Below are 26,299 nucleotides of genomic sequence, written 5' to 3'. Positions count from 1 at the left end.
CATAAGCAGGATAAATAATATATGCAATATATTATTCCATATATTTTTAAACATAAATATGCAAAATATGCAAAATAAAAAATGTATTTTTATAGTACTCTAATTTCAAAACAAATTTCAGTCTAGGTCCCATTCTTTTAACTATTTCCTATAAATTCCTCGTCAATTCAACTTTGCATAGAAGATCGGTTGAAACCTCACATATTATATTTATGACGTTTTGAAGAAGTGTCTCGAATTTTTTGACGAAGAGTGTAATATAGGAGTTTTCTGTTATCGCTGGTAGGACCGCAGTCGTATTTTCATCACAAGTAGCAGGTTTCGCTACGTTACGTTTAGTAAGATTAAAATTTCCGGTTCGTCGAAGCGATTCACACATTCTCTCAAATACGGTTCGAGGTGACTAACTTCGTTCAGGATACCTTTCGGCATACACACCTTTGACTCTTATTGCATTCTGATGGTACTCTTCATAAACTAAAAGCATATCAACTTTTTCGCTATTACAAAATTTCATTTTTGCTTTTATCTGCCTGGTACTTACACACACACAGCAAAGGTAACTTCAATAATGGATCTCGAACATGATAGAAGATTCCGGATCATGATAGATGTATCTGCCGACGCTGTAGCAATGTGAAATTCACAACTCAACACTCATTTTGAAAATTTTCGATCAATTAAATGAAGTGATTAGACATGATAGAAAGTTGGCACTAAGAAAACATGAGAATAGCAACACTAAACTTACTATTTAATTAATTACTAATTCACTAAGGCCAAAGTATTACATATTAATATTGAAATTCAATAAAAATGAACGAAATGAATTAAATAAACGTTTTCTATAAAATTGAAAAGAAATACAAAAACAGAGTAAAATTGGAATTTTTGTACCTTTACTCAATTGTACATAACTCCGGTATTTATCTATAGATTTTCTTCACCAAAAACTTGTTGTCTTCGTAAAAGTACGATTTATACGAAATCAATAAGAAATTGGACATAATGTGACAGTTTATATTTTTGCATGGCGATAGAAGAAATTTTCATGTTTTATTTCAGCCCAAAAGATCGAAGTTTCTCATATATTTTGGCCCATAACACTTTTTGTGGCACATAACTACTTAACCGATTGGAAAAAAGTGTGAGAAATAATTGTTGAAGATTCGATTACCCTTAATCTGGTATTTTGCGCGACCCAATCGGACGTTTCTAACTCGAGATATAGCCTAAAATGTAAAGCTATCTCAGAAAAAAATCTCGAAAATCTATTCATACAAAATTTCTTCGTTTCGATTTTTGAGTTTAGCAGGCCAAAATACATAACAACAAAATAATGGCATTGAATTTACATAAAACGTTTTTTATTTTGTAAGCTAGTATTATTAGGTGTAGAAATGAATTGAAATATTAAGTTCATTGACTCTGGCTGTTATTAACTTATCACGTAGTGTTAAAAATTGTTCATCTCTGAAATCGTTAATTTTGAATACCTTGACCTCGAGACTTGACGTTATTAATTCAGATTACCCTAGATTGTTAATATCGAATTTCGTACGTCTAGTGTCTTTGATATTGGATTACCTACTTGTGAGCTCGTCATTATTAACTTCATGTATCGATTCCAGGCTTGTCAATATTGAGTTTCACGTCTTCTGAAATCGTGGATGTTCCTTAATCCTGAGACTTGTTGGCATTGTTAGCTTTTATGAGTGCAAATTGTCAATATCAAGCTTATTTTATTGTATTCCTTTCTCTGTTCTTGAGCTCGTATTTTAAATCGTATCTACTTCAGGTCCTCAAGATTAAGTTTCCTACATCTGAAGTTATTAATTTACGGTTTCTTGACGCTGTGACTCATTGTTAATAATTTTGATTATCCTACGACGTTGACATCAAGTTACGTGGTTCTGATGCATTTGATATTAAGTTTCTTGTTCTTGAGCTCAACGATCTCAGACAATCATTAATGAATTTCACATCTCTGGAATCGATATTTTTGAAGTTACAAGCTCCTGGGACTCTTTAGTGTCAACCCTAGATCGTTACTATCTAATTTTGTATCTCTGAGTGTCCTTGATCTTAGGTTTGCTGTTTTTAGGTCTTTCATTATTAATTCTTTTGGCTGTAGGTTGTCAACATTGAGGATGTTACACTTCTGATGTGGTTGGTGCTGGTTTCTCTAATTCTGAATGTCATTACTATTCCCTTTGGCAACCCGATTTTTTCTGTGGGGAAATTCATTACGCATACCTCGGCGTTCTAGGGGGGGGGGGGGGGCGAGGTTATATGGGACAACCATCGGGGTGGGGAGCATCGAAGGAGCGCCCATCCGCGGTGGATACCCATTAAAACCCCACACCCGCCTAAGCTACTTGGGAAGTGCCTGGATCACGCGAGTACTCTGCTTTGCTGGATAGTTGGCGTGCGGAAGATCGACACCCCGACCCGCACGCATTTTCGGTATTAGCCAGGTCAAAAGACGCATTTTTGGTATTGGTCGTGAACAAGATAGAGCGAGAGAGGAATAGAGATCATTGGCGTAACGTTAACCCTCGGACACCGGACGTTCGCACGAACGACGCAAAAGTAGTGGGCTTTACGTCTATGCAGCGTGAAAAATGGAGGAACCTGGGGAGGTATAGGCGGACCGAACGTCCCTCTCCCTAGAGCAGTGATGGGCAAAACCCTAGACTTCGAATAAATCTGAAGTTTGCCGACATGTTTGTCGGATTTTCTCTTTAGAAACATTTTCCAAAGAAAGAAATGAGACAAACACATTGACAAACTTCAGGTTATATCCCCTCCCTCCCCATCTTGGGGTGGGTCCTTTGCGTCGCGGAGACTCCCCGCGCGTCAATTCTGTATCCGCTCTCCCCCCTCGTGGAGGCCCCTTTGCCAACCCTAAGTCGTTAATATCGAGTTCTATATCTGTGGAGTCGTTGATGTTAGATTCTATGGCTTACGACTCTGTTTTTATCTATATTCGTGGCCCTGGATTGTTGGTATGAAGTTTTATGACCTCTTTGAGGTCTGTCCGTATCGACAAACTCAGCTCAAGAGTTGTGGAGGTTGAATTTTGCCACACGAAGGTGGTAATTAGGTTCTGTCTTGCCACGGTTGTCAGCTTGGGGTCCTTTGATCTCGAAAGAGATCCATGTCCACTTGAGTGACCTCAAGATCACAGGTGTCGAGTTTATTGACCCATGTCATATTCCTCATCTCTATAGTCATACAGTTTTTTAATTCCTTTATTGGTTTTTCAACAACATCAACATCAAAAATAAAATAATTATATTATATTAATAATTAAGTAATATTTTGAATGTATATTTCAAAGTAAGAAATGTTCTTACGAAGTTTTTTAAATTACATTTTGCAGTTTGCTAAACGACTCGTCTGTGCTAAGGTTTCATTTCAGTAATTGAAAAAATATTATTTTCTGCATTTGTCCATGCTTCCCTTGTACGTGTTTAAAATTTGAGATATAATTTTGAATGAAATAATATTTATGTTAATTTTCTCATTCTACAAATATTTGTGTCATTATAGGAGTTTGAAGGTGTGAAGAGATATATTACAAATCAATTTAGGTATGACGATTCTCTAATGAATTATTTACGAACGTAATTAATCGAACTGTTTGTTCTCGAAATATGTGTAAATTAATAGAAAATGCATTAGCAAAATGCAAAATGCTAGAAATGATTTAATGATAAATTGGATGTAATTTCGTTCCACTATTTATCTTTTTTAAAGTAATGCTGTGAAGCAAATCAACTTTTTAATTTTCATTACCTACTTCCAGACGCCTGTGCGAAGGAGAGCGAGTTTGTAATATTTTCCTTGATAATTGTTCAATTGCTACGAGAGCATCGGTCACATGAGCCGGGTAAATATTCTCTATTTGTTCATAGAACGTATCGAATAACAGGATATCGATTTATCACGCGTGTGTACTAGAACAGATTCAGCAATTGGGTCGCAAGAATATTTTCAGGTACCATTTTCATTGTGCTTTTTTCTTTATATATATTTGTTATCACCGTGGTATTGTGTACGCGTGTTTGAAAGATGCTCCAGAATATTCGCCGATTTATTGGGCGCCCGTTCTATAGTTGCAATCTGCTTTAATTGGAGAAAGTTCTGATTAGCGACCACTCGACCCAGTTGTTACGACGTGAACATTTCTCGAAATATTTGAAAGGCACATATATGATATTTGTTGGTGGTATGGTGGAGGGCAAAAGTTTTTTCGATGGTTAAGTGAGACTGAAATAAAAGTAGGAAAAAAATAATGGAAAGAATCACCTTCATATGGTTTGATTCTGGATTTATTGTACTCTAAATTTTTTGAAAATTGACTAATATAGCACTGAAGGTTTAGTTAAATTTTAATTATTATAGTTGAAAGAGGATAATGTTCAAAATTTGGATTGTAATATGTAGTGGTAAAAAGTCATAATCGGCGCGCTTTTGGCCATCTTGGCGATAGATAGATGTCGATGCGTCTTTGTTTTTACGTCGACACCTTCGACCATGAGTGTGTTCGGAAATTGCCTGGCAGTATTGCCAGTATTAACGCTAATTTGACTGAAAAATAGGCGTTCTGTTTTACTGGCAGTGTTGCTGAAACTGCAATCGTGCATGCAAATGCGAACGCGTTTTCCAGCACACACACACACACACGCGCGCGCGCGCGCACGTATATATACATTTGTGCGTCATAACCGCCATGAACGCGATAAATCAAGCTCCATTAAATGTGATTGTTAATGCAATTGTGTTAATATAAAAAATTTATGAATGTAAATAATGAATTGAGAATCATGAATAACAATTAACCGCTATTTTGTTATTACTTGTCATGGTATGGATCATTGTACACATTGCTATAAAATGTAAATAAGTATTTGTAAACAGTTTGGCTGTATACACAGCAGGTCATTTATTTATTTATTTACACTGTATCCTTTGCACATAGAAAAAATGATATATAATTAAATATACTCAAAACTTAATCTTCGAACATAAATAAAACGTAATGAAATAAACTAAAATTTATTATTCTAAACATAAATAAAAATGTAATTAATTAACACATGTTGCACGAATGCTTTGCCGCCAAACTCTCAACGGGTAGCGGGCGATTTTTTACAATTCGTACACAAAATTACTGCTGCAGAAAGTAGCTGCAGTTTGTGAACGTTAGGTATTTATAAAATAAAACTTAGTTTCTCTTTAGGCTTATAAACATTTATAAACTTGGAAACAAAGTAGATCCATCAGTCAACTCTTCATTGTTATTGAAGTGCCAGGTCTTCCATAACATACGAAAGCTGTCTCTTGTTATTGTTTTCGGAAAAATCGGCGTTTCTATACACGGATCCGTGCTCCAATAATCCTCTTTTCGGTCCTTATGCACTTGTCCTATAAGAAGAATAAGCCCCAAAAATTTCTTCATGTCTTGTATCGTAATGTCTTTCCATTTGAGGGTTTTCTTGGAAGTTGTGAATTTATCATTATTTTTATAATAATATCAATTTGACTCTTCTATAAGGAATTAATTGATATGAGTACGTATATACAGGGTCTCCCAAAAATGTTGGAGGTCCTTGAAAGGGGTGGTTCGTGAGGTGACTTGAAACAACTTTTTCCTTAGCGAAAATATTGTCCGAGGCTTTGTTAAGGAGATATTAACAGAAAACACTGACTTCGATGCACGTCGAGTCACTTTTCTCCGTTCGAGAATTTCTAATAATTTATCCAGCCGCTCCATTTTCTTCTGCGTGCTGCTTATCACGCTCGTCTCGCCGTCTTTTACTTTCTTCTAGCAGTTCATCCAATTTCTTTTCGTTTGCAGTGTTTTGGCGTCTCCGTTTTGATTCTACAACCAAAACAGATCATGAAATGAAAAAGCATTTTCGACTTTTCATAAAATTGGCCATGAATTTTTTAGCTCAAATAATATTTAATATTGTAGGAATATAAGAACGAAAAATAAGGCACGCAGATTCGAACCCACGATCCTCGGATCCACAGTCAACCGCTTTACCTACACGACCAATCCCGTATAAATAATATTCTTCCATCGAAAAAATATTCTTCGTTATTGGATACTCGTGTAAAAATTAATTATAAACATAACTCAAAGTATTTCCCAAAAATATAGCCCGAATCAACTCCTCTAATTCGAAATATGGCAGTTTTCAAAAATAGGTATAACAATATAAAAGTAGTAGAGACAAAAAAGAGTAGCAGTCACGTCGTCAATTATCTGTACTGAATACTTCTCCATTTTATATGTTTTATAATATTTTTTTTATCACAGAGTATTACCACAAGTGTATATCACAAACAAAAACACAACACTGGGCGCCGCCATATGCAATACTGACTCTGCATTACCTCCCTGCTGACAGTTTCGACAGCCGGAAACCAGCAATTCCCTAGGATCGATGTCCGACAAAATGGTAGTACGTTACAGTCTAGTCAGCTGTACTGGAAACTATTTTCGAACGAAAATTCAGTACTGACGGTACTGTCAGCCAATTTCCGAACACGGCCCACATACAGTTTAGGGCATTTTAAGCAGGTCACCTAAATAATTCGTTTGTTTTTGAAGATAAAAGAAAATACATTAGACCAAACTTATTTGGTATCGGGGAGCCATAATCTGGTATTACCAATTTTTCTGTAGGTGGAGGCGTCAAAGAGATATGAAGATCAATTCTGTTTTTTCAAATGGAATAGTATGGTTTCTTACTTACAGTCTGGTAAAGTGTTTCAAGACGAATACAATAACCTACTATGAAGGTCATTTGAGGTCATCCAAAGTGAACTGCAATAGAGAATAAATTGTGTCGGAGTTCTTAGCAAAATTCAAAATTTTGGGGAAGAACTGAAAGAAGACTTTAATCATCCAAATATTGTAGTTACTTGTAGTCTTCATGACAGGCGTTTATTTTATTTAGTTGGAAAATTTTACAATATTTTTATGGAAAAACAGTAAACATTGCATTCCAAAAGAAAGTAGTGAACAGTTGTGATCAAAGAGGAATGTTTTCCTCATCTTTGAATTCTAAATATGTACATTCTGTTATTCCTCTTGTTAAATGGAAAAACTCAACCTGGGAGCCCTTCACTTACCCCTTAAATCTCATTTCTGTTCTCGAGTAGGACGTGTATGGAAGCTTTATCGGGTATATCCTTCGTCCACAGGGGTATCTTAAAAGTCATTCCATAAAAGAATCGAGCGTAAATAGGTCGAACGAAAGAATTAAGTTCATCTTTTTTCCCGTACCCGTGGTCGTTTCGCTTCGTTAGCGAACGAAAGCTAACAATGTCGTATTTAAAATACTTTTCGATTGCCTGTAAATCCAATCGAGATTTAAGTCAATTTATATCGCCAATATTACGTCGAACAAATTGTATACAATTTGATGCAAGGTATTGGGCAATTCTTTGATCCAATCTTTGCGGAATTAAATATTGTTATAATAAATATTGTTAAACAGATATGAAACATTTCATATTCGAAATATTGTTATTTCTTAAATGATCAGAAATAGGTTTACATTGCTTTCGAAATAAACATTTCTAAATTGGTTTAATGCGTTGGCTGGCAAATTAGTCGAAAATTTATATGAGCTTAACACTTTGTTTGCACACAACTGAAACTTATTTTTGTTGAATTTAAACTAGCACTTACTTATGCAACTTATTTTCTTTAACATCTCATTTTCAGAATTAATTTATTTAGATCACCATATGAACGTATTAATAAAAGTTTTCATAGACCAATTCATAATTTTAAAAAGTCTCAACAGTAACATACTTAAAAATAAATATGTCACATCGCTTTGTGTCGAAAGCTACCTTTACCTTACTTTTTCGAAAAATATTAAGACTTATAATTTCTATGTTATGAAATATGGTACGCAAACGTAGTGAAAAATAAATTACCCTCGACGAGATATATCGTGGCTTAAGCTACCCAACGTTTCACAATGTCAACACTTCCCCATGCCCTTCGCGTTTTATAAAAGCGTGAGCAGCTTATCAAAGTTGTACGATTGCATCCTCAGAAGTCGGGAGCTACCGAGACCGTTCCATTTCCACGAAAATCTGAAAATTTCGGACTTTATCCTCGCATCGGAAGAGCTGAATGCAATTCGCCTCGTTGCTTTGCTGTGCTCTTACATATGTATATGTATAACGTTGAATAGCTACCGCCTGATTCGCTATATTTCCTACCATCTTTTGCTCCCTTTTGCGTTTTCGTTCGTGTTACCGCGAAAAATACATAACGTCGCGGGATGCGTAATAATAGCCCCTAGGAGAACTAGGAAATGTCTCGCACAGCAAATTCGACGTATTTGCACGAAACAACAGAGGGTTGCACTTTTTTCGATTAAGTACTCAATTACCGTTAATTTCGCAAAATTTTCATTCGACAGCAATTCACAAGAAATACATTGTTTTCATAAAACAATTGCGAATTGCCAATTTTTTGACTACTCAATTGGCGTTAATTTTGCTAAATTTTCAATCGACAGCAGTTCTATTAGATCTATTTATTAGATCCTTTATTAAAATACCTGATAGATACACAAGAGTGATACACACGACAGCCGTAATCGTTATAATTCGTGATCCTTGTTATGCGTATAATCGTTGCATGTACTTTGTTAGACTCTTTATTTAAAACGGCTGCGCCGCGGTCGGATTCTTTTATACGCACGGCGCCCGAACGTTCTCGAAATAATTTTGGATTTTTTACGAAGATTTGACATATTTATGTTTGCTCGCAACCGTTTCTCGTTCCTTACGTATTATTATTTCGGCTCACACATACGGTCTCGCTCGCGGGTCAACACATTCAGGTGGCACGCTATCAGCTGTGGTTTTTGTCGCCTTTCCTCGATTCGTGTTCGCACGTTTTTCTATAACATGTTTATCTACGCGTTCGTTCACCTCAGGTGATTTCGCTAATTTCAGGGATCATTCTGATTTAGATGCTCAAAAGAAGGCTGTTTCTGTTCATTTTTTTAAGAGTTTATTGGTATAGATATTAATATGAAACTTATTGGGCTTAGTAAGTACACTATCAAAATACGTAAACAAAATTTTATTTATTTATTTTAATCGTTGTTTATATTTCAACAAATGCAGATGAACACAGCTCTTCGCAAAGTAAGTAGGTCGCGGGCGGCGTTGATATTATGTTAACGGATCACCTGAAACGAAAAAATCAATCATTTTTAGATTCAGTATGACTGTGGCTCTCGTGTATTCTACGAGAATTAATATTTATTCATAAATAATACAATGGCGGAGATTTAAAAAAAAAAGAACAAAGGGCGAGGTATTTTTTCATTGTTTTTGGCCAAAAAAATATAGTAAAAAGTAAAATTTTAAGACAGTTCTAGTACCCACTGAAGTTATTCATGTGTAGAATATGTGGTTAAACTTTCATTATGATCGGTTCAGTGGTTCCGAAGAAATCACTACCGCCGACAGACAAAACGTAGTTTTGATAAAAACGCGTTTAATGTTTTTTCAATGAAAATTCCCGAAACTGCCTTACCTTGACTTCCAGCGATGCTTGCACCCTAAAAACGCCTTCTTCTGTTTTATTCTGGCCTCTTTGGAAGATTCAGAGCTGCGGCGGTTAGCTAGTCGTGTTACGTACCAGGTGGTGCGTGCTGCGTTTACCGCAAGACAGCTAAGAAAGTTTAAATAAATAAATTTTAAAAATAAATTTAAAATAGAAGGTAAAATATAGTCGAATGGAAACTGAAGGAAAATTATGGTGAAAGTGTTTATAAGAATAACAAGAATTTATAAGACGTTTTATTAACACGTCCCTAGGGACCGGCGCAAAACTTCCCGTTCAGGCCTCGTCGGTCCGCATGGACCCGGTAGGGCTCCCCTGACGGCTACTGTGGCCTGTTAGTTAGTTAGTTAGTTATACTAATTGTGACCTGAACGGAACGGCACAAGAATTCGGCATGGCGCTTAACGTGTTAATTTTGCTCTCTATCTCTCTCTCCCTTTTCCGCTTTACGACGATTCTTACTGTGATACTGATGAGAACGGCGAATAACAGTACTATCTGAAGAAAGTTCGACTTACAATGGATGGTGCGAAGGCGTCCTTTACAATAAATCTGGTACAAGTACAATCAGGTTGAAAGGATCGTTCGTGCCCGCGTTGCCAGGCAGTACAGTAGTGGCGGATTTGGATGGAGAATAGTTCTTTCTAGAGATTACAATTACTATTTAGAACGTGTGAAATTTTATTCTTAGACTGCTCTTAATTATAAGAGGCTAAACAAAAATATGAACAAAAGGAATTTCTAACATGGCGAACTGAGTCTTTCGCGATCAATGTTTCGCATTGAAGGAACACTTTAACCGGGAACTCTGGCTCAAAATTATAAAGAGGATAGCTAAAGGTCGCTCGTGGGCGTCCGTTACGCTTGACGGGACTTTACAACGAGAAGTGACTTTGATTTCGCTGCTTCGAGCCAGAGATGGGCAAAATCTTTATCTAAATAAAAATTTTTAATATCGAATGAAGATGAAAAATTTTTATCTCTTACTCGTCGAATAAAGATAAATAATTTTATCTTTATTCGATGACTGCCGGATAAAAAAATGTATTCGAAGTAAATGTACTCAAAGGATAAAGATAACTTAAATTATTTTTATTCGAAGGCTAAAGATATCTGTTTTATCTGCAGAAAGTTTCAATCGTAAGATACTTTTCGCACTTTTAACTTTATCCGACTGTAAAGATACCTGCGTTAACTGCAGAGAGTTTCACTCGTTGGGTAGTTTTCCCATTTTTAACTTTAACGGACCGCTAGAGGTACCTGGTTTCTCCCCGAGAGTTTCAACCCTAAGATACTTTTCCGCATTTGTATCTTTATTCGACGGCTAGAGTTACCTGGTTTCTCTTCAGAGATATTCACCCGTGGGTTATTTTCGCATTTTTATCTTTAACTGAAGTTTCACTCGTCGCGTGGGATATCTTTCGTACTTTTATCTTTATCCGAAATTATCGGATAAGGGTCGAATAACTTTTTAAGCGGTGTTTACTGTTTAGTCGGCGGTTGTAAAGTATAGTTATACATAATTATACAGGAGTAAGGAAGTATATATTTGCGCATATAGACGTGTACTGTAGATATAAATTGTGGTCTTTTTAAATGTTTATAACTATTGTTATTGCAAAATTCCTATTCTTTGATCTAACTCGGCGATTAGCGGTCGGTTAAAGTTAAAAATGGGAAAACTACCCAACGAGTGAAACTCTCTGCAGTTAACGCAGGTATCTTTACCGTCGGATAAAGTTAAAAGTGCGAAAAGTATCTTACGATTGAAACTTTCTGCAGATAAAGCAGATATCTTTAGCCTTCGAATAAAAATAATTTAAGTTATCTTTATCCTTTGAGTACATTTACTTCGAAAACATTTTTTTATCCGGCAGTCATCGAATAAAGATAAAGTTATGTATCTTTATTCGATTTTCTATTTAAATAATTTTTTTATCTAAATAATGCCCATCTCTGCTTCGAGCGCAGCTCGAATTCGAAGCTTCGATTCGAAGTTTACGAAAATGCTTGCGTTGCATTCTGCGCTCAGAGTGCAGCGCTAACGAAAACGAATTTTAATTGGCCAGGCTCCTTAGCTGATTAAGGTGTTCGTGCGCTTCGCCCAAGTCCTCAGATCGCGACGCAGTAGGTACAATCTAACTTATAAGTTTTCCTGCGTGGGTCCCGTGCGGCCCGCCAACGGGAGAGAGAGAGATGAACGGTAGAAACGCTGCGCTGGGTTTCGCGACGGACTGTACGGTGGTGTGAGGCGTTTTTCCGAGAATGCTTAGCCTAAAACGCGATTTTTAGAAGTTCACGCCGCAAGTTCGGTATACAATCCGGAGCGATAAGGCGTAAGAAAATCCGTATCTGCCTCAGACAGTTTTGAATTTTGATCTGTAGCGGCTAGCTGTCAATGTTTGAAGAGACTTCGAACGTCCAAACGGCTAGCACGGTTTATGACACGAACCATAGCGGAACTATTTCTGAGAAAGCCGTTATAACGAATAGAGTTTTTGTAAAGCATGTACGTAGCTAGGATTTGCCAACGCCCTCGATAGTTAGGCGCTAGTGTCATAAAGCCTGAGTTTCTTCAAGGGTCTTCGATGAGAGGTCAGGCGACCATCGGCTGGTCGCGCCACGGACCTAGGACCCTGGGAAATTCCGCTTGGTTGCCACCTTCTTCGGCAAACGCTACCCCCGCCAAATGGCACCCTCGCAAGACAACGGGCCACGGGCACCCTGAGGGGGCACGCCACGATTTGCCGGGACTTGACGAGACAGTCCCGAAAAATAAACGGAATTTCTCCTATCAGTAATCAATCAATTGAACACGCCTACAATTACCATCCCTTCAGATATATTTCTAACTAATGTGAGACGACCGATCCTTGAAAACAATACCTATCTATGCTTTTGTTGAACCATCGCGAAACCAAGTTCAACAATCAACGATGTAAAAACTACAGTTAGGGACATAACGGTATAGGGACCATCCCTAGCGGCATTTGGAGTTTCGACCGCCGAAAAATACTCACATTTGGAGAATCGCGTCGCGAACCTTGCAGCAGATAATACAGTAAAATGTAGACTGTTTTATTACTAGCCTCGAACAACAGCTAGACTCCACAGCTGGTTACCAGATGCGACGGTGATGGTCGCAAGGATACCTTCAGTCGCAGGAGTCTGCAGGTAGTTGCGAGCGAGGGTGCAAACCCACCCCTTCTTGAATATGATTTTTCGATAGAATCCTCAACTCCTTAGTCCTCGTCCAACCTCATCAGGGGACAGAACACTACCGACCAGTCAAACGTATAACTCGCGAACTCGCGAACATTAACGAAATTTCACAAAAGGAACGAGATCCAGAACCGTTAATTCGTGGCTGGATCAGAGTCGCTATTGGGTGCGCGAATCCGAGCGACTCGACGCAACAGCTTTATAATTATTACACGCTCTGGAAAATTGCAAAATTATTATGGCTTCTTCGTGCCATCGCGCAACGCAATGTCAATAGGGTAACGACACTGATCTTCCAGGGAGAGAGTGTTATACGATGTTTATCTTTTAGAAAATATTATTATGATTTATCGCACAATGATTAAACATTAGTCCAACACATTCTTGCTGACGGGATGAAAAAGAAAAGTTTCGAATTTTCGGAACGTAACAGACACACGTGCTTATCGTCGCGGATACTGGCGCGCGGGGGTCGAGCGGGCTAAGTTTGATGTCCATCACATCCATTATTTTCAGCACTGGTCCAAAGCCTTCATTGAAAATGTAGGTTGCTATTTTGCACGTAACTACTATTTTTTTCCATTAAATATGTGTTTAGGTGCCATACTCCAAACGCACTTGTTAAAACTTTCGTTGTTGTTTTATATATGCCCACCTAAACATATTTCAAGCAACTCTGTTTTTGTCAAATCTTCATAAATCGGTTTCAAAACTTCCAGGACATCTTGATCAACAGCAGGAGGATATTTGTATGTTTTAAGAGTTGCCCCAACTTTGCGATATTTGCACCAGTTTTCCGAGCAGTATGAGTGCCGTGGATTGGCATCAGTCCAAATTGTATGATAATATCCTGCCCAAATTTCATTTCAAATATTTTCGATCGAATCTTTATTTCTTTTTATAGGTATATCTCAGATAAATTCAAAAAATTCTTGTTTTTATTTATTATTTTTAGATTGGAATCACCGACAGTACTAAATAGATTATTACGGAAGTATTATAGGGATGAATAATTGGTATTTCTTCTATTGGTGTTGGAGGGGCCTAAGGCGTTCTTCGCCTTTCTTTGTTTTTTCTTTGCGTTTCCTGAACAATCGTACTTTTTTGTCTTTCGGTATCACTTACTCGGGCAGGTAGACATAACTCTTCGCAAAGTTGACCTATCGAGTCCGGACTTTCTTTGTTTGGCGCAGAATCTTATCTTATGTATAAAACAGTGAAGATGGTTTGTCAAAATTGAATGTAGGAAACAAAATTAAAAATAAAACATTTGTGAATAAAGAAAATTTTGGTTCAAAGACGTCCTGTTTTTTTTTGAAAATGGTTTTTGAAAAAAACTCATCACTGTTTTGTAGTTTAGACTTTGTAGATGTTACGCGCAGACATTTTCGTTTTTATTTTTCTTGATTTCGTCGGCAGGAATGTGTTCGAGATGGTTTACCATCCCGAATTCGTTCTAATCGAACACAAACCTAGCCTTTGACGGTAGTTTATTAAATTCATTTTTGAACAAAATACACATTCCCTCCTTGAAATCAACGTCGTCACGCCACTTCCACCCTGCTGGCAGCGCTGTGCCGTGGAAAAATCATGTAAAATGTAACATGTTCAGTATGACTGGATTGTAAAATAATAATATGTACGCGCTGCGCCGTGAGAATGTTATGTATCAATTATTATTAAGCGATATGAATGTTCACTCGCCGTGGGAACGGAAAAATCACACGAGTGTTATCAAAATAGATAAGAATTCTCTTCAAGCCAGATCGTTTTAAATTGCACGCTGAACTTCCGTCGCGAACCGCCAGAAACCACGTTTTTGATATAAGCAGTTCGCGTAACACCTCACACCATAGTACAGCGCGTCGCGAAACTTAGCACAGCGCTTCAATCTTCTTTCTCTTTCGCTCTCGTTGGCCGACCGCATGATACCCATGAAATTAAAACTCTTGAATTGGATTGTACGAACAGCATAGAAGTCTTAGGATTTGGGCGGAGCACACGGACACCTTAGTCAGCCTAGGAGTCTACCCAATTAAAATCCACTGTCGTTAGGGCTGCACTCTGATTCGGCACCTCCGAGAGTGCAGCGTAAGCACTTTGTAAACATCGCACCGAGTTGCGCTCAAAGCAGCGAAGTCAAAATCACTTTTCATCGTACAGTCGCGTCGAGCGCGTGAATAGTCCGAGCGAACTATATTTGAGCAGAGTTGTGTACCGCGTTACCTCGTTTATATTATTAAAAGTGAGTGGTAGGCAAAGACTCTAGTTCCTCGTAAAACAACTCGTTTTATTCAATTTTTTTTATTAATTTAATTTATTTAAATACTTTAATATTAAATCTTTCTTTTTTTTTGTAAATATAGTTTAGCGTTAATTATAACCGTAAAACGTGTGCGTGTGTTTTTCCTTCAACCATAGGGCGACCAGAACAATTCAGAACATCGAGACCAGCGTTTTTCTCGATTTGTATTGTAAAGATATTTAGTGGTGAGTTGATTTTCTTCCAATCAATATTTTTGTATAAATGATTATGAATTTATTTTGTTGTGACCATTCGGAATATCAATAAATGATATTTCATTTCCGGGGAATCCCTAATTGATGTTCTCGGGTGGTATTTATATTGATCTTTCATATAATATTATTCCGACAATTTTTATTGTATTTCTTTATCATATGAAATCACTGTTGTTCAAATCTGGGATATTAATAAATGATATAATTCATTCTGGGCTAGTTGATATCCCAGAAACGAATAAATATATATATTTTCATTGTTTTCTTCTATACAATTTATGTTCAATTTTATATGAATTAATTAAGAGAATGAAGGAGTGTGATCTATTATAAATATATAAATTTCAAGGTCTAATCATTGGTTATTAAAATACACATCAGACAATGATATTTCAATAGTAAGATAGCTTTCAATATTTAATTTAAATTCACCGTTGAATCCGCTCGCATCCTAACCGTCCATCCTATTAAATACGAAAGAGAAATTCACATACGAGCCAGGGCCCGTACGGGACTGCTGTGACAAAGACCTGACCTTGTCGATAAGCAAGTAAAATATATATATATTTTTATTATTTAAAAATTATTTAAGCTGTGACGCAGGAATCTGTGTCCCACGTCACATAGAACAACTTGAAAAAAGGTTGGGTACGATCAGATAAAGCTTAAGTGAGAAAACATGTTAAATTTTACTTATTAAAAAACAGCTGGTACTGCCTCGTTTAAGGGGGTATCCTGAATAAGGAGGTCTAAAAAAAGCAGTTTTTCGTAAATTTTTTCAGGATAGAAAAAAATAATTAATTTTATCGAACTTTTTATCCTATTTTCATACATATTTGAGTAGTCTGTACAAATTTTTTCAACAAGAAATATTCAAATTGAATCGACTGTGACGCACATTTGTAGAGCAGCTCATAATTAAAACCTCCGTCGTAATTTTGATTTGACACAAAAAAACCAAAAGAAATTTTCATTTTCATACATTTTTCTTCTATGTGAACTAAGAAAGACCCACAAAAATGGTGAAATGTGAAATTACTGCAAGTTTGAAAAAAAGAACGAGTTCTTTGGGTGAAAAAAATCACTTTAACTTGATAAAAAAGTTGCTCAAAATTTTTTGTATGAATTTTTTTAGTTCACATAGGAGAAAAATCTATGAAAATGAAAATTTCATTTGGTTTTTCGTGTCAAACCAAAATTACGACCTGTATCATTCCCGCCGATAGGAGGTTTTAATTGTGAGGTGCTCTAGAAATGTCCGTCACAGTCAACTGAATTTGAATATTTCTTGTTGAAAAAATTTGTACAGACTACTCAAATATGTATGGAAATAGGATAAAAAGTTCGATAGAATTAATTATTTGTTGTCATCCTAAAAAAATTCACGAAAAACCGCTTTTTTTAGACCTCCTAATTCAGGATACTCCCTTAAGTAAGCTCAGTAAAATATACTAAAGATTTAAGTACAATACGTCACACAATTTCTCCAGAAACGTTTTCTGAATACACCTATCTCGAAAGTGCTCGTACAGTGGTCTGCCCCCCTAACGTCCCGCTGGGCACAAAAGCATGAAAGAAATTGCCACGACATGGTAGCTTCGTTCCTTGACCGTAGCTGACGCAGATTGAAAGAGGAGAGCATCAATAAACGCTTGGCGGGCAGCTCCACTCCCAGCACGTAGATGAGTATCGTAAGATCTCCGATGACGTCGTCCACCACGTTGCCGCGGCCGTCGTCGTGTATCCCATGATCCCCTTGACGGAAGCTGCCTATTAGGCGAGCAATGATGATGCCAACGGACACCCAGGTCACCGACAACTCAACGTAGCGGTGCCGCGCAGAGACCGGCACTGACGATAGTGTGACATGGGATGAAATTCTCACGTCATGGCTTAAAAAATAATTGTATTCTATATAATATTTTACTTGCCTATCGACAAGGTCAGGGCCTTGTCGTCCCATACTTTATGGGAGTTGCTCGAAAGATGTTAAGGTGGGCATACACAAAACAACAACGAAGGTTTTTACAAATACGTTTGGAGTATGGCACCTAAACACATATTTAATGGAAAGAAAATAGTAATTACGTCCCATAACAGTCCCATACTGGGCCTAATTCATATGTTAATTTGTCATGATATCAGGATAACAAATTAGGACTCGATCGGATTCAAAACAGTGAATTTAAATTATGAGATCGTTTTTACTATTAGAATAGCACTGCTGAATTTAATTAATCATGATTTTTAACCATAAAGGTCTTAATGACAATAGTCGAGATACAAAATTTGAATATTACAGTTAAATACAATCTTTCGTTCCTTCTTACATACAATACAACATGTTATAAAGCTGGCAGAGAAGTAAGTGATCATCGTAAGTGATTCAGTTAGGGTTACCCCGGAAATGATGGATCATTTGTGAATATTCCCGATGATCACAACTGTACATTTATGTTAGAAGAAAACAACTTACCGCTGAGATTTTCTTTTCGAAATGTCGATGGGATTACCCAGAAATACAATGATGATCGGTCGGACGTCCTGGTCGAAAGGAAAACACACACACACGTTAAACGATTATTACTAACTCAATAAATGACTAAATTATGCTTTACAGAAAAAGAAAGATTTAATATGAATATATTTAAATAAATTGAATAACTGTAGGAAATAAAAGAATGAAATTTGGTTGTTTGACGAAGAACTTGAGTCTTCCCTTATCACTCACTTTTCACAATGATACTGTACGGTAAGACAACTCTAGCTCAAAAAAATAGTTCGCTCGGATTTGATAGGGTTCTGCGCGACTGTACGTTGAGAAGTGATCACGGTTCGGATTCTCTTAACGAGGTGAACTCTGTTGGACATTCTAGAAGGTTTGGAGACAAAGGATCAAGAAACACGTGATGAAAAGTTCGTTAATAGAAAAACTAGCCAACATTGCTCGGCGATTTGGTACGCGCGGAAATCTTGTGTTGGGGAATCCTACCAGAAGAAATGAGCCGTACGCACCTCCTCGCGTCTCGCGCCGCCGAACTGTTCAATTCGTCCAAACGACAACGTTACGCGAGGACGAAACATAAGGGTGCTTCAATATATAGCTTACCTTCCAGAATGTTCGACAAGAAGAAGTGGCAAAAGAAACGTTTAGCTTGAATCTAAGGGACCGTGATGTTTATAGGTCTTTCTTCGTATACTACCTATAAGTATTGTATTAAATGTTTAAAATAAATTGAACATACAGTGAGTAAATTTAATATTTGGACACTATAAGATTTTCACGTTGGGTAGCCATTCTGTTGTATCACTTCTTTTAAACGTTGTGGCATATTGCTAATGATTTTTTTAAATATTCATCAGTTATTTTATCCCATTCTTCTTTTAACCGATGATTCAACAATTCTTTTTAAGATATTGTTGTCCTGATACGTCGTTCTAGTCCATTCCACACATTTTCGATAGGATTGAGGTCAGCTAATTGAGGTGGTGGTTGTAAAACTTCTGAACAATTGTACAGTAAATATACTTGCACAATGCATGGCTTATGTTTCAGGTCATTGTCCTGGTAAAACTTAAATGTGTTTAAAATTCCCATTTGTGTAGCATTTTTGTGTAAATTATTTTTTAATATGTTCAAATACACATTTTTGCCCATAATATTGTCAATAAAAATTAATTCGCCCACCCCAAATGTGGATATACAGCCCCAGACAAGCACACTGTCTCCTCCATGTTTTACTGTCGGCCTTAGATTTTTAAATCTAAATTCTTCATTTTTCTTACGCCACACCATCCTTCGTCCATTTGATCCAAAGATGTTAAATTTACTTTCGTAGGTAATAATAACATCGTTCCACCATGTTTCTTCCTTCAAAACAAATTCTTTAGTAAGATATGTACAGTTACAGTAAGTTATGTAAATAAAACGTATACTATTGTTTACTACACATATACGTTAATATAATACTTAATTATGTTTTTTATTTGTTTTATTAGAAACGAAGTTATGATGGAACAAAGTAAAAATCTTATAGTGTCCGAATATTAAAGTTACTCACTGTACGTTGTGTGCGCTGATCCTTGACCACGGCGCGTGAGCATTAATAACAATTAAACGCATCGGCATTATGGCAGCCCGTAGATATTATCTTATAATGTGTACCTTGCGATGCGCAGGCAGGGTGAAGGTGGTGTGGCGATGTTGATTTCGTAGAAGGAATGTGTCGCTCCATAAATAATTCATTGTCAAAGGCTAGGTTCGTGTTCAATTAGAAAGATTTCGAGATGGTTTTACACATCTCGAACACATTCCTGCCGACGAAATCAAAAAGAAAAAGAAAATTTATTGTCGGAACGTAACAATAGCTTTTGAACAGTCTGCGTCTGCCCAAGCGTCTCGAGGCTCGTTCGCCTTCTTGGGGCGGAGGAACCTTCCGTCAATTGATTTCTAGGGTCGCACGAGTGATCGAACCGGTCTCCACTTCCGGGGACGATCGAGAGCAACGGACCGAAGACGACCGCCACTACGAGCGGACGGGGGTGATTTTCGTGGGTTCCGGTGGTGCTCTGGATCGCCCAAGGGTATTCCCCAGGGATTGCTCCAATTTTGAAAAGGGATACCCTCGAAACGTTCTTCCAGGGATCGTTACGGGTTAATGTTTGAAAAACGTACGAGACTTGGGTATTTGAGTTTGCGTACACTTTTATATTTCAGCAGAATGGTGTGAATGGAAGATTGAAATATTTAAGGGGGCATTTCACTGTGAACGCACAAAAAAAGCATATTTTCAATCATTTTTTTCTCAGGAACTATTGCATAAAATTGAATGAATGTTTTTTCCCCTTAAAGGTATGATTAAGGAAAGTAAATAAAAAAATTTTGTTGGTAAAAAATATTTCGTCATTTATTTACAAAATAATATGCATGTGTGCAAAACAAAAGTTATCCGCTGACGCAGGTGATTTTGGCTGTCCTGGTAATCTGAAACAGAAAATCGAAAAAGTTTATTAAACTGTGTCGTCACACCTATCGTCGGAACCTCCAAGTAGTTGATATTTTGATTTTTACTTACAATTTCACCTGATTTACGGTACAAAAAAAGGGTTTTCCCAAGGCTTTCCCAAGAAACGCTGCCATTTTGTTTATTTACGATGAAATAAATAAGTGGAGGTTCCGACCATAGGTGTGACGACATAGTTTAATAAACTTTTTCGATTTTCTGTTTCAGATTACCAGGAGAGCCAAAATCACCTGCGCCAGCGAATAACTTTTTTTTTGCACACATGCATATTATTTTGTACATAAATGACAAAATATTTTTTACCAAAAAAAAATTATTTTATTTACTTTCCTTAATCATACCTTTAAGGGGAAAAAACATTCATTCAATTTTATGCAACAGTTCCTGAGAAAAGATTATTGGAAATTATTGGAAATATATGGAAATTGCAAATTATTGAAATTATTGGCTTTTTTTTGTGCGTTCACAGTGAAATGCCCCCTTAAACAGAAATGGGTTTAGGAAGGAAAATATAGTCGATCACATAAGTATTCGTACTTTATATTGTTGTACATATGTTATCTTATTTTAAAATAGTCACAAAATCATTAACTAGTAAATGAATTATCTATATAATTATCGTTATACAAACAATATATCTCGTTCGAAGAGACATTCGCCATTGCGAGGACCGTTACATACGGCTATTCGCGTTAGCCGAAAAACAGCAGAAACACACATACTTACATACACACCATCGTACCAACTTTAGTGAAGATCCTGTCCGTATATACTCATTAGCTTGCATATACATATAGCTTGCATGAAATTTCCATATTTGAAATTTTGCATTCAGCCGATAGTTTTGGAGTTAGAGCGCTGTATCACTAAGGCTGGGACGCCCTGTATGTCTATACATGAAGATGCTTACATATTTTTTAGCATCCTCCTTTAAACAAATTTGTGGAACTCAACATTTTTCTAAGGTAGAATGTTCAAAACTGTCCATTTTTGAGCATCCTCCTTTAGACAAAGTGGAACTGAATATTTTTAATAATCCTCTTTTAGATAAATTTGGGGAAATAGGCACTTTTGAGCATCCTCCTTTAATGTTAGGTTTGATGAGATAAACTTTTCATTATAAATACATGCATGTATAAAGTTTATTTTTGTGCGTACATATAATGAATAATTTATTTTGAAGAATAAAATCCATTACTTAATTTAGTAAAATTGTTTCAATAGTCATAGAGGATACTAATACTTATGAAACTGACTGTATGTACCAGTATCAGAGGGGTATTCTCATTTAAAACGTCCTGCTTTTTGTAATTTCAAATTGGGTACACTACACATACTTCCCCTTTACACTTCACAAGAACGGTCAATGTGTATGGAAGACACGTGGCGCGAACTCATAGGGTGACCTAATTCCTTAAGAGTAAGTGAGTTCTATTTATAAGGGTGCGAAATCGTATAACTTGACTATAACACCTAATGTACCAGGTTTACATTTGTTTCTCCTCTATATTTATTTAACTCTATGGTCTCGATTTTCTGAATTCGGTACATTCTACTTGAGTCTTACTCGATACAGGACCGTAGAGGATTAATTCTTACTTTACATTACTTTACTTACCATTCGTTGTTACCATTTGCTGGCTTCCCTATTAGGCATTATAATTATTTAATTCCTATTAGCGATGCCAGTAGTCTGTTGGGGCCAACTGGTTCTCTTATAGCTCGAGTACCTCGTGATTGCTAAACCCGTAGGAAGGGACCTCAATATCGTACACTTCTATATAACATTCTGTAGTTTACTGGAAAATTGAGTTAGATATTTTACGGTTACATAAAATTACACAAAAATATGTTTATTGATACTGTGTTTATTCAAAAAAATAATATTTTTACATAAAAGTAGAAAAATTCTTACGTTAGAATTTCTTGTTCTTTCTGGTAAGTAGAAGAACGGATGCCTAATATCGCCTATACGGTATTGGGGACTGTATAGGTAGTCGATATTAGGTCACTTAACATTTTTCTTATACATTATCCTACCAAACAAAAACATGGATTCTTTATTCCATGTTTTACGCTTTGCTGGAGCAGCCATTTCTTCTTCTATAAGGTAAAAAAAAGTTACCCGCATTAGTTAAAGGTGTTGCCCCAATATGACACAGTGCGAAATTAGTTTACGATTGGTATGCGATATTGGGGAATTTTGTACTTTGTACTTGTTATGAAAATATATATGTCAACTTTTAACACAAAAACATAAAAATTCTATCTGTACAAACAATAGTCTAGGCTCTTTACACTACACGTAATTTGGTAAAATCGAGAGTTCATACTTACTTCTAAGCAAAAACGATTTTCGGTAGCACGTGCAATAAAACTTGAAAACTGCGCAAATTTACTATTCAGGCTAAAGGCCACCTGGTGTTGGATGTAGGCGTTGTTGTTTATTTTCTAGATGGAAATATACTTTAAGATACCGTTACTTTATGGTTTGGACCTATAGATATTATAGTTTTTATAAACGTCTAGTGTGCGGTATTAAGAACCTATGCGATAATGGGGTCCCTTCCTCTACTGTATCTACAACCAAACATAGACTGGACGTTTAAGTTTTTACAATAATAATTACTGTCAATAATAAAGAAACAAAAATTTGATAATAACTTATTCACTACAGAATCCCTCAACAAGAGGAATAAAAATTGTATGGTTTGGCTGCACTGATAATGTTATTTCCGATGTACAGTTAGAGATATAAGAAAAGCGTGAAGAGAAATTGTCCTTTTATCCCAAAAATTCGATTTAAAAAAAAATAGTATTTATTAGACCTCTAAGTATCTGAAAACATAGAAACTTCTGTTCAATATATTTAAAGAAAAATATCGTGAAAAAAACTTCGTGATTCAAAGTAGCGCCATTTCGTTACTTTTCAATCGTGTATCAATTTCTATAGAAAATTGTTTCATCCAAAAATTTTAGAAATTCTAAGCATAAAATCAATATTTTAATATTTATTAGAAAGAAATACAAACAAATGGTTTTACCATTACTTAATGCCACACAATTGGCTGCCACTGTATCCCCCACCGCTCGATCGCGATTGAGCGTTCAGACGTTTTTTAGTCAACTTTAGAAGGGTTTTTCTCATACTTTAAAACATTTTATCAAAAAATTAGAATATACGTTTTATGCTACATGACATCAATTATTCAAATCTTTTTTTAAAATAAAACGCATACAGGCTCCACGGAAAAAAGGCCATTGAAAAATTCAGATCGTGATTGTGAGAAAACTAATTATCCGACAATCTCTGTGTTTTGCAGACATGAAAAACACATTAATCGCCACTTAGCCGCCAAAGGCCAGCGCTTCACCTCCAAAAATGGGGGAGTTGTGAATTTTTGAAAAAACGCTGAATTTTCCGGTTTTCCCCATTTTTCTCCGTTTCTCATTATCCGATCGAGACGTTCGAGGTCTCATTCTGTAATTATTTTCATCATCTACATTTTATCTCGTTGGAGCATTGCTATTGCTGCAATAGTATATGTTGGATTTTCTCTTCACTAAAAGAGAAAATTTTCGTTACAAAAACCATCTCTGCGCATTTGGGTTTCTTTCCTAGACACAAGTTAAGAGGGTGCAGCTGCGTCCCATCTTGACTTGTTTAGACAAAGTATGGGACCGATAGGGTCTATAGTTCAGTAACGAAATTCTTCGTTACTGACCTCACTTTCATTCATTCGAGCTGCTTCTAGCGAACAGAACAGACGTTCTCTTCCGTATGTTTCGAATACAGTTTTTAAAGTCAAGTTAGAATAAAAGTCTATTCATTCATTCCACCGCCTATATTCTAAGAATTTAAAATTTATAAGCAAAAAACCACACAAATTACGATTTTTTTGGATTAAATTGTTTATACCAAGAAAACGGAACAGAGTTGGCAGTGAAAAACATATACCTATTAATCTACGCATCCCCTTTTATGTAATTGCAGAATTGGTTTGCTGTTAGTATTTTTGTCACAAACACGCTGTTTTAATTCTCTACCGAATGGCCTATACCTTTAATCCCATTCGTGCCCTGGTCAATCATGTGTCCCATTTCAGTTGTTCGCTGTTCGTTCCGATCGTCGATCCTACTAGCGCATAGCGTTTAGGTAACTCTTTGACCTAACCAAGCAGTGCTTCGCAAATTGACCATACGCTTCGCGTTCGCTCCGCACCCGACGATTAACACGTACGTGCTGGAGAGATACGAGATGCGAGCTGAAAGATAGAAACTCCACTCCAGTGGTGGACGGAACGTGACGCGAGCAACTCCTCGATAACGGATGTCTTCCTTTCGCTAGCCAGCTATTCGTCAAATCGAAGAAAGGCATCATACAACGCGAAAAAAGTGTGCTAAGCGTTCAAGAACAATTTTGAAGGTTCGAGGTAGATTACTGTACGAAACAGGACGAAACAGGAATTTTTAACACACGAATAGGAGTATAGCGAGCTCTCTTCTTCCTAGAGAGCCTCTTAGTGAAAACGAGCAAACGTGTCACCGAGTGAGATAAAAACAAAGTGTGCTTGAAGCATTTGAGAACAGTTTCGAAGTGTCCAGTCAGGTTATTAAAGATCTCTGCGAAATCAGAAATTTTTGAGGAGTAGTGGGTGTGTAGTAAGTCCTCTTCATCATCGAGAGCCTCCTCTTCGAGGAACCGAAAGTATCGTCGCCGTGTCACCGAGTGTAATACAAAAAAACTGTGCTTGAAGCATTTGACAACCAATATTGAGTTTCAAGTTAGTATACCAGGTACCTACATAAAACGGAAATTTTACCTCACAAGTAGAAACTTATAGTAAGGTTTCTTTTGCCTCTTTTTCATGGAGTGGAGAAATAACATCGTATCGTCGAGTGTGATTCGGAGGAAGTGAAAACAAATGCCCAGAGGATTTCACGTAAAACGTCTCGTTATCGGAGAAATCGAACGTCTGTGCCAAGGAAAGCGAGAGGCATAGTCGCGCAAGAACAAAGACTAATCGATTGTTTCGTGGTTGGGAGTCTTTTTGCATGGCGGATTCGCGATAAGTGTTCGTCCGACGCGTAATAACCTACAATCGATCGCGTTAAGACAAAAAAGTGTGATCGTGTTATGCTCCCCTGTGTTTAAGCGTTTATTACGCTCAATTAATCCCACCGACCGGCTAAGTTTTTTAATGCGCAGTGACATCAAAAGCGATGACTAGTGATTACGTGGCCTCGCGGTGTTGTTTCGTTTCGCATACTTGCGGAAAGTACCTATTTCGCGACAAACAGGGGGAACAAACGCGTGGGCTGCATGGATCGGTATGAATTCCTTCCATGATATTTTGCAGTTAAAGTATTATACATACCTAACATACATACCTAATTTTAAAAGTTTCTATCAAATACTATAAAATATATATATATATAAAATAACTATTATATATGTATAAAATTTTTTTATATGTATATATATAAACATATATATATATATATATAAGACAGCTATCAAAGGTTTTGTTGAGAATTCTGGCAGAATAACCTAAAATTTGTTTCTCTGTAAAAACAAAGATTTTTTTTTAATTTATTTCCTTATCACTTACGAACTATATACAACATGTACAATGTTTCACCTGTAAAAACAAAGAAACGACAATTAAAGTTTATTCTTTGTTTCACTTCACCCTATTCTTTATTATTATTTTTCTTTGGTTCGCATACGTGTCTTTCCTTCAGTCTCTGTTTTCTTTATTACTATATATTTTAGGTCCTATTCGCGCGAAGCGCGGTAGAATCCAAATTAAAGAAATAGTATTTATTAGAAATAATAGTTATTTTATATATAAGTTATTATACTTATTTTATATATAAGTTTGTTCTTGATATATATATATTAATATTT

General features: G+C 36.5%; 1 protein-coding gene across 7 annotated transcripts in view; it reads left to right on the top strand.

Moving 5' to 3' along the window:
• The window catches only part of LOC128872057 (slit homolog 3 protein), a 375,401-nt gene that overhangs the window by 319,341 nt on the left and 29,761 nt on the right, over positions 1–26,299 (top strand). For 2 of the 7 annotated variants that reach the window (XM_054114374.1, XM_054114366.1), the window contains exon 1: positions 24,661–25,719. The exons of 3 other annotated variants lie outside the window; for them this stretch is intronic. The gene's annotated coding sequence lies outside the window, so the exon portion shown is untranslated. Of the gene's footprint in view, positions 1–24,660; positions 25,720–26,299 lie in introns of those variants that run through there. 2 more of the 7 variants (XM_054114373.1, XM_054114372.1) reach the window with 2 other exon arrangements.

The sequence above is a fragment of the Hylaeus volcanicus genome, chromosome 2, assembly GCF_026283585.1.
Source record: "Hylaeus volcanicus isolate JK05 chromosome 2, UHH_iyHylVolc1.0_haploid, whole genome shotgun sequence".
Classification (NCBI taxonomy): Eukaryota; Metazoa; Arthropoda; class Insecta; order Hymenoptera; family Colletidae; genus Hylaeus; species Hylaeus volcanicus.
This window is presented reverse-complemented; position numbering and strand designations above follow the sequence as displayed.